The 17,452-nt window shown below is 41.6% G+C and overlaps 1 protein-coding gene across 3 annotated transcripts in view; it reads right to left on the bottom strand.

Moving 5' to 3' along the window:
* The window catches only part of ST6GAL2 (ST6 beta-galactoside alpha-2,6-sialyltransferase 2), a 250,821-nt gene that overhangs the window by 154,473 nt on the left and 78,896 nt on the right, over positions 1–17,452 (bottom strand). For all 3 annotated transcript variants that reach the window (XM_075130194.1, XM_048856775.2, XM_048856754.2), the window contains exon 2: positions 540–638. The gene's annotated coding sequence lies outside the window, so the exon portion shown is untranslated. The remainder of the gene's footprint in view (positions 1–539; positions 639–17,452) is intronic.

Raw genomic sequence — 17,452 nt, 5'->3', positions numbered from 1 at the left:
GATGGGAGAAGCCTTCCCGTAGACACAGTACTGTCAACACTGTTGGAGGGGGGTGTCAAGTCGGTATAACTACATCACTCAGTGGGGTGGAAAATCCACATCCCTAAGCAATGTAGTTATACCAACATAAGTTGCTCGTGTAGACCAAGCCTTACTGAGAGTTTTGTTATAATTTCTTGTTTGTTTTTCTGCCATTGAATGAGCGGTTTCTGTTACGCCATTTGCTTGGTTTCATACATTCATTAACTATTTTTTGTGCTTAATTGTGTATTTTAATTCTTTCTTCTATATGTTACCTTTTAAAACACAATAACTTAAAGAAGCCTTTTATTGGATTTTGATCATGCCAGTGTCAAACTGGTATCATTTTTCATCAAAAAGGCCAACAAGGCTCAGAAATGATAATGATTGTTTGCGATAAGTAGATGCATGATGAGAAGTGCTTCTCCATCCCCAGGATGAGCATTCACTGGAATTCTTTTTGAAGGCCTTAGCACAGGTGCTAAGGACTGAACAGACATGCATGGAGAGTGACCTACCTGTTCACCCTAGAAGTAGTCCTTTGGATCAGTCTTGAGGCAAGCAGGTGGAAGGATGTGAGGGGAGCTTGAACTGCCACTGTTTACGTTGTCCCTGATCTGTGGATAAATGGAGAAATTCAGGAATGTTAATCTGTAATTTTACACAGCACTACATTGACTTTTAAGTTCATCTATGTATATGTATAAAGTTTAAGGATATTCAGTATGAACTGTAATGGTTCTTAGCAAAATGGATCGCTAAATATACAGTGGCGTTGCATCTTATGCGGGGGTTAGGTTCTAAAGTCAGCGCGTAAGGCGAAAATTGCCTATAGTCAAAATTACGCTTGAAAATCCCTTAAATTGCTCATAAGGTACTGTATACTGTACATGGTTATGTATACAACCCTGTACAGTAATATGTATAAAGATGTAATGTATACACTAATGTACAGTATATAATAAAGAATACATATGCAAAATATAATTTTATAGTATTGTATTTTTAATTACACAGGGTAATTACAGGGGGTCGTCAGGGCTTGATGTCAATCCAGGAGACGGAGGTGACTGAGAGTTTGGGTGACAGAGAGTGAGTTGTAGACGAAGTGGTTTGCTCTGGTTCAGCTCGAGAAGTTGATTGCGTAGGCTCATCTGCTGCTGGTTGTTTTTCCTTGAAAAACATGGTGATCGGCAACTGTTGCTGTTGTCTCTTGAGCTGCTCAAACATTTCTTGATACGGTCTCAAATCGTCCGTAATAATACGTGTGATTTTCAGGCTTCGTTCCATAGAGGGATCGTATTCAGGAATTAAATCATTCAAGTGTTTTGCTGCTTGGAACACTTCAGCAAATTTATGAAGATTCCAACTTGCTGGCTCTTCTTGTTCGTCGTCATCGTCATCTGTCTTCTGTAGACGATTTTATCAGTTCCTCTAACTCTTCATTAGTCAGTGTTTCTCTGTGGCTCTCAATTAATTCTTCAATTTCTTCCTCAAGGATGTTGATGAAGCCATCACCACCCACTTGCGTGGCCACCTGAACAATGTGTTTCACTTCTTTGTCAATGGTCTGGAAACCCTTAAAATCATTCACACATTCTTTCCATAGGTTTCGCCAACATGCATTGACTGTTTCAGGCTTGATTGCATCCATTGCCTGTTTAATATAAGTGATGCAATCGGCAATGTTGAAGGACTTCCAACACTCCGTCACGTTAAGGTTGGGATCAGCATCCATAGTGCTACGTATCCAAGAGAACGTAAGCCTCGTGTACATGGCCTTAAAACAGCGAATCATTTCTTGGTCGAGAGGTTGGAGGATGGAGGTGGTATTGTGGGGGAGAAAGAAGACTTCAACATCGTTATGCGCAAGCCGGAGTGCTACGGTGTGGCCAGGAGCCTTGTCTATGATCAGCAACACTTTAAAGTCAAGCCCTTTCTCTTTGAGGTACCGCTTGACCTCCAGAACAGAATACTTGTGGAACCAATCCAGAAATAATGCTGCTGTCACCCAAGCCTTTTTATTTGATTGCCAGAACACAGGCAGGAGATTTTTGTTCTTGCCTTTTAGGGCATGGGGATTTGAAGCCCTGTAGAGCAAGCCTGGCTTTATGAAATGCCCAGCCGCATTACCACAAAACAACACAGTCACGCGGTCTTTAGCTGCTTGGAAGCCAGGGGCTTGTCTTTCTGATTTCGAAGTGTAAGTGTGGTTGGGCATTTTTTTCCAGAAGAGCCCAGTCTCGTCAGCATTAAAAACTTGTTCTGGAAGATGATAGCCCTTTTCTTCTATGATTTTCTTTAATTGTTCGGGGTAGGCTTTTGCTGCCTCTTCATTGGCAGATGCAGCTTCACCAGTAGTCTCGTGTTTTTGAGGTTGAAGCGGTTCCTAAAACTGTTAAGCCAAGTTTGGCTGGCTTTGAATTCCTTCTCATCAGAAGACTGTCCCTCTTCGGCAGGAGGTTTGAACAGCGCATAGAGGCTAAGAGCCTTTTCTCGTAGCGTGTTGCCATCGATAGGCACACGTTTACTGTTCATGTCTCCCAGCCATAAGTTTAATGCCTTTTCAGTCTTCACACACCTGACTTGTCACCTTAGCAGTTATTGGAGCACTTGATGCCACAGCTTGATGAATTTCTGTCTCCCGAATCTTGATGGCATGGATGCTAGATTTGTTGTGGCCATATTTACGTGCCATGTTGGAGACTGACATACCGTCTCTCAATAAGTCCAACAGAGCCAGCTTTTCCTCGTTGGAACAGATCATCTGGTGCTCAACCGAAGAAACAGCGAAGTAGTTGACTTGCCTATAGGGGCCATGTTGTAGGAAAAATATGTACAGTATCTTTAAACACTAGAATCACACTCAGTGCGGCGAGATGCTCACACTATGAGAGGCACACGGGAACTGAGACCGACTGAGGGAACAGCAGATTCACGTCTCCCATCCCACGCTCACTCCGGGGCATATGCTCATTGTGGATGGAATCGCCCGCACTATTTACAGGTATCTTGTTATTTTTCTTTTTTTTTTGCCGAGCGTGTACAGTTGAATTTGCGTAAGTTAAATGCACGTCTGATGCAACTCACCTGTAGCTTATAAGAAAGGATCATAGTACCCATTGGGAAAGATCAAAACAAGTGTCTAGACACTTCACTTTATTATGGTCACATAACTTAGATAATGGAAGCTAGAAGGAAAAATGGCAAACAGGGACAGAGAGATCAACCATTGATGGCAACATTGCGATTTCTTTTTCACTTATGTCCAACAGTGAAATAGGGAAGACGGATGTATAAAGCATGGGAGAGGCCAACATTAGACATGTCACCCAAAGCAACACAGTGAAAGTGAACAATAATAGCCAAGCACAGAAGACTGTTGTAGGGGCAACAAGAAATCAAACCGCTGAAGGGAATGTAAGTGTCACAGTCAAAACTAGATTCTGTAGCCGGTTTTGGCCACGTGAAATGATCAAAAATCACTACAACGCAAAGCCAAATAAGGTTTATAATTTTAAAAGTCCACTCAGGAGGCTATTCAGAAGGTGCTACTCAGTACTAGTGAGGTGATTAAAAACTGGGCTACTCATACAGCAATGTACTACTCAGCAGGTACCTGTAGTTGAGTAACAGCGTAGAATCGTTTCAGAGTAGCATCCAGGTTAGTCTGTATCCGCAAAAAGAACAGGAGGACTTGTGGCACCTTAGAGACTAACTAATTTATTTGAGCATAAGCTTTCGTGAGCTACAGCCCACTTCATTGGACCTAAAAGTGGCAATTCTTCAACAAAAAAACTTCAAAAACAAACTACAACAAGAGACTGCTGAATTGGAATTAATTTGCAAACTGGATACAATTAACTTAGTCTTGAGTAAAGACTAGGAGTGGATGGGTCATTACACAAAGTAAACTATTTCCCCATGTTTATTCTCCCCCCCTCCCCTCACTGTTCCTCAGACGTTCTTGTCAGCTGCTGGAAATGGCCCACCTTGATTATCACTACAAAAGGTTTCTCCCCCCAACCCTTGCTGGTAATAGCTCACCTTACCTGATCACTCTCATTACAGTGTGTATGGTAACACCCATTGTTTCATGTTCTCTATGTATATAAATCTCCCCACTGTATTTTCCACTGCATGCATCCGATGAAGTGAGCTGTAGCTCACGAAAGCTTATGCTCAAATAAATTTGTTAGTCTCTAAGGTGCCACAAGTCCTCCTGTTCTTAGTGTAGAATCGGTCTCCAACAAAGTAAATATTGCCTCTCTCTCTGCTGCCTTCCTACATGGGTAGGGCTCCCCTACTGCCAGCAGTGCTTAATTTGTGCCATGGCCAAGCACCTCTAGGCTTGGAAATTCATAGCCCCAGCACCTCTGGGCTTGGCAGTTCATAGCCCCAGCACCTCTGGGCTTGCTGCATCAGTTATGACTGTAAAAAAATTGCTTGAGCCCTGGCATCTCTTTCATTACAAATTAAGCACTGTGCTTTACGTTTTGATTCAGCAAGGGAAGGACAGACCAGGGACATGGTCAAAGCAAGGTCTACTTTTCCTGATCTTTTGTGGGTGAAAGCTCCTGTACAGCAGTGGCAGATGTTGGAGTTGGCCCTTTGCTGGTCTAACTTCCACCAGGGCCGAGCAGCAAAGGATCAGGTAGCCACAGCAAGCCTCCTGGGGCCTCCACTGCCCATTATGTCTGAATGCAGCTTGGCTGTAGTGGAGAATCAGGGCCATGTTCTACCTGTCAATAAGTGGCTCTTCCCAAATACCCCCTGGTGACCTGAGGGAGACCCTGCAAGCAGCTCCTTGCCTCAGTTTCCCCCTTCAGTGAGTGGGGCTGTGACTGTGTACCAGGTTGCAATGTCAGGAGGAGGGAACTGGGAGCAGACCCGTAGGACAGGAGCTGCCACTGCAGGGTGAATACAGGGTGGATTTGCTTTCCAACACATTTCATTCCAGGGCCTCCCCTCTGTATTAGGTCAGGAGAAGTGTATATTTGCCTAGGGCCCCGTGACACACCGAGAACCTTCCTGTGACCCACTGGTGGATCATAGAATCATAGAATATCAGGGTTGGAAGGGACCTCAGGAGGTCATCTAGTCCAACCCCCTGCTCAAAAGCAGGACCCATCCCCAATTAAATCATCCCAGCCAGGGCTTTGTCAAGCCTGACCTTAAAAACTTCTAAGGAAGGAGATTCCACCACCTCCCTAGGCAACGCATTCCAGTGTTTCACCACCCTCCTAGTGAAAAAGTTTTTCCTAATATCCAACCTAAATCTCCCCCACTGCAACTTGAGACCATTGCTCCTTGTCCTGTCCTCTTCCACCACTGAGAATAGTCTAGAACCATCCTCTCTGGAACCACCTCTCAGGTAGTTGAAAGCAGCTATCAAATCCCCCCTCATTCTTCTCTTCCGCAGACTAAACAATCCCAGTTCCCTCAGCCTCTCCTCATAAGTCATGTGTTCCAGACCCCTAATCATTTTTGTTGCCCTTCGCTGGACTCTTTCCAATTTATCCACATCCTTCTTGTAGTGTGGGGCCCAAAACTGGACACGGTACTCCAGATGAGGCCTCACCAATGTCGAATAGAGGGGGACGATCACGTCCCTCGATCTGCTCGCTATGCCCCTACTTATACATCCCAAAATGCCATTCGCCTTCTTGGCACAAGGGCACACTGCTGACTCATATCCAGCTTCTCGTCCACTGTCACCCCTAGGTCCTTTTCCGCAGAACTGCTGCCTAGCCATTCGGTCCCTAGTCTGTAGCTGTGCATTGGGTTCTTCCGTCCTAAGTGCAGGACCCTGCACTTATCCTTATTGAACCTCATCAGATTTCTTTTGGCCCAGTCCTCCAATTTGTCTAGGTCCTATCCCTGCCCTCCAGCGTGTCTACCACTCCTCCCAGTTTAGTATCAGGATCTGCTTTTTGGGAAACACCAATCTACATAACCATAGGTTCCCAACAGTACTAATGTTTGTTTCAAAATACTGTGGGCCTAATATTAAAAAAAAAGTAGTTAAAAAAAGGAATGTTAGGTATCACTAGGAAAGGGATAGATAATAAGACAGAAAATATCATAATGCTACTATATAAATCCATAGTATCTCCACACATCAAATAGTTCAAGATCTGGTCACCCCAGCTCAAAAAAAGATATCTTAGAATTGGAAAAGGTACAGAGAAGGGCAACAAAAATGATTATGGGTATGGAACAGTTTCCAGTTGAGGAGAGATTAAAAAGACTGGTACTTTTCAGCTTGGAAATTACATGACTAAGGGGGCATATGACAGAGGTCTATAAAATTGTGACTGGTGTGGAGAAAGTGAATAAGGAAGTGTTATTTACTCCTTCTCATAACACAAGAACTAGAGGTCACCAAATGAAATTAATAGGCCACAGGTGTAAAACAAACAAAAGGAAGTATTTCTTCACACAACACCCAGTCAACCTGTGGAACTTGTTACCAGAGGATATTGTGAAGGCCAAAACTATAACAGGGTTCAAAAAAGAACTAGAAAAGTTCATGGAGGATGAGTCTATCAATGGCTATTAGCCAAGATGGTCAAGGATGCAACCCCATGCTCTGGGTATCCCTAGCCTATTTGCCAGAAGCTGCGCGTGGACAACAGGGGATGGATCACACGATGATTGCCTGTTCTGTTCGTTCCCTCTGAAGCTCCTGGCATTGGCCACTCTTGGAAGGCAGGAGAATTGGGCTAGATGGATCATTGGTCTGGTCTAATATGGTCATTCATTATGTAATTATGCCTCTGCCTGTGTGGTGCTTGCTCCGAAGCGCATTGAAATCAGTGGGGATCTTTCCATTGACTTCACTGGGCTTTGGATAGCACCGTAGTCCATTACAAAGTATAGAAGACACAAACTGCCCTATTCTCCTTGTGCTGGCCATATTTAGGAGCTCAGGGTGTGTGGGAAGGTCAGATCTGTATGGCCAAGGCCCCTCCCTTCTATACATCTGTCAGCAGAACAGCATGGCAGGGAGCATCAAGAGCAGCTTCCCAGAAGAACAGCCCCCAGGAACTGCTGCTTCAGTGCTTCACTGTTTCCCCATTCAAACCACACCATTGCTCCACCACAGTTTTGCATTCTGGTATTTGTAAGACTCCATTGCTACAACTGGCTGGTCGCTTGACTCCAAAGGTCCACGCGCCTGAGTGGGATAACATATTTTAATAACAAATGTGATTTTTAATTTACTGTCCTCTTTAGTTTTTCTCATTTCAGGGGCCAGCATATGGTTGATATTAGGGACAAAAAAGGGATTTTTTTTTCATAAAAGCACCTGCTCCCTCAGCCATACTAAGTGGGAAAAGGTTTTTCTTTTTTAAGTCCAACACTGATTATAAAAACATGACAGGAAACTGTCTTGATATGGAAAAGCCTGTCATCTTTATTTTTTGTGCTGGCAATAGCAGCCTGCTGTCCTTTCTGAAACGCATTTCACTAGCAGACACTGCAGTGAACCATTTCTCTGGTCAAAACATAAGTAGAAAGCCAGCAGCGGACTCAGCTAATTGTATTTGTGGCAGATTTTTAAAATAATCAGTTGTCTTCATCTTTATTATTTATGCCACAGCAACACAACTTGTGCATGGCCCTTCCTCTAGAGCTCCATCAGTGAAGGAGAAGGACATGTGCTTTGATGGGATAAAAGGTTTCTGCAGTGCTCTTTACTGATAAGTACTTGAACCAAAGCCTTGAAAAGGCTGTATTTCATTCTTTTGAAAGTGATCTTTTTTAAAACTTTCCCCCTTTGGGCATACTGCAGAGATTTTGTTATTTAGTGCGGGAGAGAAAACATGCCTCATGATCAAACCTTTCAAGAAATAAACAGATTAAAAGATGCTCACACCTTGGACTACTGAAAGGAGGGGGAGATTTTTAAAGTGAGACTAAAGAGCAATGTAAAAGAATTAAAGAGAAATAGATCAGTCAAAAATCATTTTGGAGAAATTGCAGGGGGTCCAAGTGCCAATTTTATACATTCCTGGGATGGAGGGCAGAGGGGGAACTGAAATAATAAACAGTACAATCTTATTTTTGTGCACAGATCTCTGGAGTAAGAAGGTGCTGTTTATCATCACACAGTTGCAATCTGCACTAGAACTGCATTTTAAAATTTTTTTGCTATCTCATAAGATAATATATCTTCATATTATATATAATTACTATTACATTGCCTAATTTTTCCATCAGAGCTAAAAATATATCACGTGAAATGTTCACACTGGAATATTTTCGACTCTATTTTGATCTCCCTTTATGGCAGATCCTGAATTTTTACTCTCTCTCTCTTTCCCCTCCCCCTTTCCTCCCATGGGAAATTTATGTCTGTTCCTGGCATCTTTCCCCATCCTTCCCAAAAAATGGTCACAGAGAAAAAGGATTCATTTTGGTGTTTTTGCACTGTCTAGTGTATCTCTTACATCAGTAAATTACCCTTCTTTCTTAGAAGAGGCCCTACCATATCCTGCACTGACCTCTTGATCCTTGTGTGCTTGAAACATTAGTTATCTTTCCCTCTCAAGTAACCTCCTTTTCATTTTCCACCTATTTTCTCCTGTTCTTTTTAAACTGTGTCTTGACTTCATGCTTCAATTTTTCCAGTCCCCTTCAGTTGCGGTTGTCTATAGCTCACAGTTGTCATCACCATTTAAAAGTCTACATTTGGCGACAGTAGAATAGATAATAATTTGTATTACAGTAGCATCCAACAAAGATCAGTTTCCCATTGTGCTAACTTTAATACATACACATACAGTCCCCTGCCCTGAAGAGCTTAGAGTCTGAATAGCCAAGGAAAACAAAGGGTGGAGTTGTATGTACAATTATCTTATTTGTGTCTGCCAGAGTGCTTTTTAGACTTAGGCCTTGTATACATTAACTCTGTAAATCAATCTAAGTTACACTAGTTGAGTTACGTAAGTTACAACTTAGCTTCTGCCTCTTATTGAGGTGGAGTATTGAAGTCGCCGGGAGAGTACTCTGCCATCGATTTAGCGTGTCTTCACCAGACCTGCTAAATCGATGCCACTGCTCTAAGTATGACAAAATTTCAGATAATCCTTTATCTTCTTTATTCTCCTCAGGACCAAAACAAAACTCCAAACTCTTTGGGGTTCAGTTATCAGTTCTATAATTACACAAATAACTAGATATTAATACACTACAGATTCAGTTCAGGAAATGCTTGGTTTCATATGCGTCTAGAAGAATACCAGGAGATATTGGCAAACACAGCATGTCTTAATTCCTAGTTCTACTTAAAGTGAAGCAGTTAAACTAGAAAGCCTTCCTCATCAATTCACAGGAACACTAAACACAAACACACACACAAGTCCGAGGCTTCAGAAGTAAGAAACTGGGTATAACCTCATCAGATCTCGGAGATGAAAAATCTTTGACATTTTCTTACTTAGCTTGCAGCAAGGACAGGCTGAAGTGACTAATATCAAAGGAGTGTGTGTGTGTGTGAGTGGTAAGGAATTTCTGGTGATAATGGTTTCAGCACAGTTGAATTTACTATGTGCAGTTCATTAACTTTGCCTTTTCTGATATTCTGAGATGATCAGCAGCATTTGACAAGGAAATTGGGGGAAGTTTCTTGAAGAAATAGGAAAAAAATCATCAATCAAATGGTATTACCATGTTGCTAAAACTGTAGGGATAAAAAGATATTTTTAATTTGAATTTCAGGAAATTACACAAACTTTATTTATCTAAGTGTTCTGTCTTTTGAATGCTTTGATGGGCACAATAGGAAAACAATTGCCAGTGCCAACAAAACAAGCAAAATTAGAAACCTGCACTGTAGTGTTTTCATAAAACCCACAATGGAGTTTGTAAATTCAAATGGAATTATAACGGAACCTAAATTTAACATCCATTTTTAATTACCTGTATTAAAACTGGCTTTCTGCATGGCTGAAAGACTTTGTTAATTCTGATGGCATTTCTGCAAGCCTGGGCCTGAAGAAAATCTGTCCAATAAAAACAAAGCTGTCACTGGTGGCAAAAGTGGACTCAGCCCTGAACCCTGTGGGGTGACGTTCTTCTTTGTCAGAATGCTAGCCTTTCCCCACAGAAAGACAGGATATTGGAGGTAATGAGGGCCACCAGAAGTGTATATATTATTATTTTGTTAAGAATATAAGAACATAAGAATGGCCCTACTGGGTCAGACCGAAGGTCTATCTAGCCCAGTATCCTGTCTTCCCACAGTGGCCAGTGCCAGCTGCCCCAGAGGGAATGAACAAAACAGGTAATCATCAAGTGATCCATCCCGTCGCTCATTCCCGGCTTCTGGCAAACACAGGCTGGGGACACCATTCCTGCCCATCCTGGCTAATAACCATTGATGAACCGATCCTCCATGAACTTATCTATTTATTGAACCCTGTTACGGTCTCGGCCTTCACAACATCACAAGGAGTTCCACAGGCTGACTGTGCATCGTGTGAAGAAATTTTTCCTTTTATTTGTTTTAAACCTGATGCCTATTAATTTCATTTGGTGATCCCTAGTTCTTGTGTTATAAGAAGTAAACAACACTTCCTTATCTACTTTCTCCACACCAGTGGAGAATCTCCAATGATTTTATTGACCTCAATCATATCTCCCCTTAGCTGTTTCTTTTCCAAGCTGAAAAGCCCCAGTCTTATTAATCTCTCTTCATACAAAAGCCATTCCAAACCCCTCATCATTTTTTTTGCCCTTATCTGAACCTTTTCCAATTCCAATTTATCTTTTTTGAGATGGGGCAACCACATCTGCACAAAGTATTCAAGATGTGGGCATACCATGGGTTTATATAGAGGCAACATGATATTTTCTGTCCTATTTTCTATCCCCTTCTTAATTATTCCCAGCATTCTGTTCACTTTCTTGACTGCTGCTGGATACTGAGTTGATGTTTTCAGAGAACTATCCACAAAGACTCCTAGATCTCTTTCTTGAGTGATAACAGATAATTCAGACCCCATCATTTTATATGTATAGTTGGGATTATGTTTTCCAATGTACATTACTTTGCAGTTATCAACATTAAATTTCATCTGCCATTTTGTTGCCCAGTCACCCAGTTTTGAGAGATCCTTTTGTAGCTCTTTGCAGTCTGCCTGGGTCTTAACTATCTTTAGTAATTTTGTATCATCTTCAAATTTTGCCACCTCACTGTTTACCCCTTTTTCCAGATCATTTATGAATATGTTGATTAGGACTGATCCCAGAACAGACCCCTGGGGAACACCACTATTTACCTCTCTCCATTCTAAAAACTGACCATTTATTCCTACCCTTTTTTCTGATCTTTTAACCAGTTACCAATCCATGAGAGCACCTTCCCTTTTATCCCATGACAGCTTATTTTGCATAAGAACCTTTGGGGAGGGACCTTGTCAAAGGCTTTCTGAAAATCTAAGTACACTATATCCACTAGATCCCCTTGATCCACATGCTTGTTGATCCCCTCAAAGAATTCTAGCAGATTGGTGAGGCATGATTTCCCTTTACTAAAACCATGTTGACTCTTCCTCAACAAATTATGTTCATCTATATGTCTGACAATATTGTTCTTTATTATAGTTTCAACCAGTTTGCCGGGTACTGCAGTCAGGCTTACAGGCCTGTATTTGTCGGAATCACCTCTGGAGCCCTTTTTAAAAATTGGCGTCACATTGCTATCCTCCAGTCATCTGGTACAGAAGCTGATATAAATGATATGTTATTGACTACAGTTAATAGTTCTGCAATTTCACATTTGAGTTCCTTCAGAACTCTTGTTGTATTACATTAGTGCCCAGAGACCTCCAACAGAGATCAGAGCCCCACTGTGCAAAGGGCTATATAAACCAGTAAGAGTCCCTTCCCTGAAGAGCTTACAATCTAAACAAACAACACCAAATGGTGGGAGAAAGGAAGTATTATCTCCATTTTACAGATGGGGGACTGAGGCACAGAGAGACCACGTGACTTACCCAACATCACACATGAAGGCTGTGCCAGAGTCAGGAACTGAGTCCAGACCTCCTATGTCCCACTCCAGTGTCTTAGTTTATTTTGGTTTTTGTCTTTTTTTAAACTTTCTTTGGGCCTCCAAGGCTTACTTGGTCAAGACCTCATGCAGTTTTTCAGGGGAAAATCCCAACAAAACTGTATTTGTAGTCTAAAATGATGAAAATCATCATTGGACAAATGTATAAATTCATTCAAAAACAAAAAGGAGAACAGTGCAACGTTTCTGGTGAGGTAAAAGGTAAATTTTTCATAGAGTGGGTAACTGGGACATGATTTTCATTGTTTGGAAATGGTTGATGTGTTATGTATAGGCTGGTATGGGTGTGGGGAGAAAGCAAATATCCATGAAATGGATGAGAGAAAATAAATGGATTTTGGTTCTGAGTAATACAATGAAGGCAGAATCATGATGCATACTGTTGGTAAAGGATCATAAATTGGATAAATAACAGACCATGTTTCAAATTCAAAGAGAGAATATGTAGAGACACAAGTGGAATATTGCATACAGTTTAGATCACACACTATAGAAATGGTTATCCAGGGTTTAGAAAAGTCTCGGAAGGAAAGGAGATTGGTTTGTGATATGAAAGGGCTGTTTTGCCGTAGGAGGAAAGGCTCAAGAAATAAAGAACCTATCTATCTAGCTTAGGTATTACTAGCACCCTTCTCTGTAGTATTTCAACAAGTTTATCACTTATGAAAGGAGGCTGAAAAAGGGAAGATTTTACTGTAGTTTTCAGACACTTGAAGAGAAATCTATAGTAGGAAATTAAGAGTTCTATTTGCAGTGCCAGGGGATAATAGAGAGTCACAAATGAGAGCTTTAATTTTCTCTTCTGATGCTAAGAGTTTTTTTCTCATGAGAATGGTGACTGGAAAGTAGTAGTTTGTGATGCATTTACAGCAAGGATGGATATATGCTTGGAATCCTAAGTGTATGTATGTTTGTTGAGTAGCAAGACACGCTTGCCAGAAAGAGAAGGAGGACTGGCTAGATCTTTGGTTTTTTCCATTCACAATTTCTAAGTTTGTCTCTCAGAAGGAATCCTAAATTTTACCTTACAAGGGAAATCTTTTGGATACTCCAAAGTCATGGAGAGCAACAAAGAGTGGATAGTTCTAGATTCTGATGCAGAAGGGACATAGAGAAAGATAAGACTCTGGAAAAGGCAAAAGAGGGTGATACGGGCTCATTGCATGGAGAGGGGGAGAGAGTCCTGACGAGATTACAACAATCAAGATAATAAGATGATCATTAGTAAAACTCAGGGACTACAATGAATTTAATACATTTTTATTTTTTTTCCTTTTCTAGAAAGAGTGAAAGCAACTACCTTAGCTCCTACCCCGTTCTGCAAAAACACAGTGCTTTACAGAAATACATCCTTTGGATGTATAGGATGTGCCATTAGGCGTCACAAACAGGACATTCTCTGGAATACCTCCTGTCTTCTTCCTGTTCTACTTTTGACGCTGATTCCATTTTGTAGTTTCAGAATTCAGATAACAAACAGATGGGGGGAAAAATGTATGATGGAACAAGGACAAGGCAGATGCAGAGCAAAAATAAAATTAAATGGCTGCTATTATATCCTAGAGGAGGAGTCGTAATGAAATAGCCCTAACATCTCTGCCAGTGAACTCCTTACTACAGCTCAGCTTAGACACTCCACTTCTCAGTACTGCTCATGTAGCTTGCAAGATGTATCCCCTATTCATAGAAAAATGAAGGCACACACAGCACAAATACTGCTCCACATACAGCATTTGCGGAGGCTGCTAATGTAGTTCTCTAAGAGCACAGTAAGGTTGTTAAGGGTTAGCTTAAGTTTTCCATGTCAGTTGTACAGGAAGCTAATGACAATGCAGCTGAATTGTGAATCATTTCAAACTCAGCACTGAAAATGGAAAATGACTGCTTCATTTTCGGAAATCAAACTTGAGCTTTATTTCTTTTCTTACCCTCAGGAGCTCATTAGTTGCTATGGAGAGCTTTGACACAAATATAATATTGTATGTACAGAAACAGTACTCTAGCTGAGAGCTCTAGGACAAATCAAACACTTCACAGGATTCAGAAGGAATTGCTAGCGTGATTTGAATGATGACTTTATAGTAAATATGAACATGAGGTTTCAAAAATTAAAAATCTGAGGTTTACTAAGTTTTGGTTCACAGATACTAGCTTGCCCTTGCAAGACAGAGATGACCTCTGTCAGAGATGACCCAAGACAGAGACTGGATGTTCTTTTCATTTATTACAGTTAAACTAGAACAATGTATCCTGCATGTGAAAATGCACAAAAGCAGATGCAGAAACTTTGACTTCATCATATTATCAGGTCTGATAACAAAGCCATCAAAACGTTCAGTTGCCTAATGACACACAGCAGGACATGTGTTTCTGAACCACTAAGATTGTCACTTTCATAGTATTTCAGACGAAAAAAATAACAAAGGGCTATTTAGTTCTTTATCTTTACTGAAGTTTTCCTCCTAATCTCCAACTTGATTCTTATGAGTTAAGGTTATTATTATTGTTATATATTCCCAGACTATCCTGGCAGCCAAGTGCTTCACCATATGGAATACTGAATTCCAATCATCTTACGGTAAACCTCTGGGTAATTCAAGTCTGAAACCTCAACAGACCAATTACACTTTTATGCTAAGAATTGCTCATGGTTTAGTGGATAAATCAGCTAACAGCTGGTCAAGAGTTCTTTGTACAGTTTTAATCATTTTTATAGTCTCTAATAGCATGGTCGGATTAGTTGTAATGGCTTCACAAGAAACTAATTCCCTCTTTCGGAGAGAAGACACCTATGCTGTTGGATGGCTGAATAGTTAGTTTCAATAAGCTTAGGACATAGGATTTAACACTTTGTTTAAGTAGAAATATGTAGTAATCACCTAGCAATAGCCTCAAGTCTAAGAAAAGAGTGGATAGAATGTGTGCGAATTTAGGGCAAGATGGTAGCTGCGTCCAAGCACAACCCCTCCACCCAAAATCAAGTTATTATATATTTCCATTTGTTATCCTTAAACCTTTCCCCAGCACATACTAAATAAATACACACAGAACATACGTCCCAATAGATTGGCAAGTATCTATCCACAAGTTTCTGTGTGAAAGTCAGCCATTTTGCTCTGCACGGGTACATGTGGTTATTTCCTCTTTTTATTCACATGAGTTTGTACCTTATGAGTTTTGCTTTGCAATTCAGGCTCAGATGAACTCATAAGCTCCAAGCAAAACTTAATTCCATCTGGTTTACATGAAGAAATTGAAAAACAGCCTAAGAAAACAGTAATAATGGGTGCCTTCACCTCCCCACATACAGACTTTGGAGGTGGCAACATTTGCAGATGACAAAACCATTTGACTTAGGCAAGACTAGAAAAGAATATGAAGCAATTCAGAGGGACCTAACAAAGGGAAGTGGATGGGCAGTGTGATGACAGATGAAATTCAATGTTGAGAAATACAGGGTAACGAAGTAGTGATGGGAATCATGTGAAATTTGAATGATTTTGTGATTGGGTGTTCAACCCACATTAGCCCAGAAAGAGATAATGTGACTCAGAAGGTGTTAAGTAACCTGATAGAGTTTGGCTGGACAGGCAAGCACTTATTGAGGATGGAGCCCAGCTAGTCAGGAGCAGGCAGGGCTGGTATAAGGTCAGGAAGTGAGGGCAGAAGAGGGCTGCAGTGTGGAAGGCTGCAGTCACTCTCTGGACTTAGACAGGGAAAGAAGGAAACCCAGGGGAGAATAGAAGCCCTGGGATCCAGGCCATGAAGGAAAGTTTCCCCAGAGAGGTGGTGGAGAAAGAAGCCTATAGAGGTAGACTAGGAAGCTGCCCAGGGAAATGGCAGCAAGGTTTAGGACAGTGCAAACCTCGTCCGCTGATTGAAAGGTTCCAGGCTGGAACCCGGAGTAGCAGGACAGCCTGAGTGCCCCTACCAGCCACTGGGGGAAGTGGCATTGCTTTGAATTAAAGGATTGTCAGGAACGATACTCAAACAGGCTATCCAGTGAGACTCACCTGCATGAGGCCACACCAGGGGAACTGCTCAACCTTTCCTGGAGAGACTCAGCAATGCCCCCCAGACATACCTGGACTTGTGCTCCCCAAGCACATGGACTGAGGGTATAAAACAGACAGAGTGGACACATACTGGGCCCTTCTCCTGCCCCCACCTTCACTGCAAACAACTAAGACACTGAGAAGAAGACAAGCCTCAAACAGAGGAGGTTGGCCCAGGTTTAAGGAACAAACCTGTATATTAAGGACTGCAATATCCAGTGAGGTGAGAAAAATTGCTTAATCTAGATGTTGCCCAGTCTAATAGGGTTGAGAGTTGAGACTGTGTGCTTATATTTTCTTTCCTTTTGGTAACCACTCTGACTGTTTGCCTATCACTTAATATCACTTAAAATCTACCTTTTATAGCCAATAAGTTTGTTTAATTGTTTACCTTTACCAGTGAGTTTGTATGAAGCGTGGGGCAAATCTGCTCAGGGTGGCAAAGGCTGGTGTATGTCCACTTTCCATTGCTGAAGTGGTGAACCAATTCATACATGTGCACTGCCCATCTTGAGCAGTGCAAGACGGTATATTCCTGGGGTACAGTGCTGGAAACTGGGGGGATTTGGCTGGTGCCTTTCTCTGTGTGATTCGTGAGTGGCTCTGGGAGCATTCATGCAATCTAGCTGGGTGTGGGGCTCCACATGCAGTTGTGCAGAGTGATCACAGCACCTGGAGGAGTTGCTGCTGATCACTAGCAAGGCATTGTGAGAGAGAGCCCAGGCTGGGGAGAGTTCAGGGGGCACAGTCCCAGGCTGCATCCTGGTCCCAGGCTGCACCCCAGGGAGAGCCCATCACAACAATGCTAATGCAAACCTTTGATTTCTCCTACGGGGAAATCGACACAACTTAAACTGATGCCAATAGACTCAGGTAGGCCCTCGCAACGGAATAAAGTAAAGGAGTCAATTTTGAATATGTAGGAAAATGAGTCAGAAAAACCATTATGATGCTCCAAAGCCCTCCACATTTTTTCTAATTCCATGTATTTTCAGAAGGGATGAAAGAGAGGACTTGATTACATTAACCTTGGGTGAGAATGGAAAACTTTGCTGAAAGGCTTGCCAAAAATAACCGAGTTGTAAAAGTATTGCCAAATAATACTTTAAAATCATTTTACACGATGAAGAAGATGGATATGTCCTGTTGGCCTCATTACTCCAAGAATTACTCTAAAGCCAATTCATACTATGGATAATATTAGTCAGTTCCAAAGCACTTTTGAAAGTTACTTTCAGCAATAATTTGTGATTTCCTAAATCTCCACACACATTTGTACAGGGAAAAAACAGAA

Source organism: Caretta caretta, chromosome 1 (genome assembly GCF_965140235.1).
Source record: "Caretta caretta isolate rCarCar2 chromosome 1, rCarCar1.hap1, whole genome shotgun sequence".
In the NCBI taxonomy this organism is placed as follows: Eukaryota; Metazoa; Chordata; order Testudines; family Cheloniidae; genus Caretta; species Caretta caretta.
The sequence above is the reverse complement of the archived record's forward strand: the minus strand, read 5'-3'. Positions and strand labels throughout refer to the sequence as shown.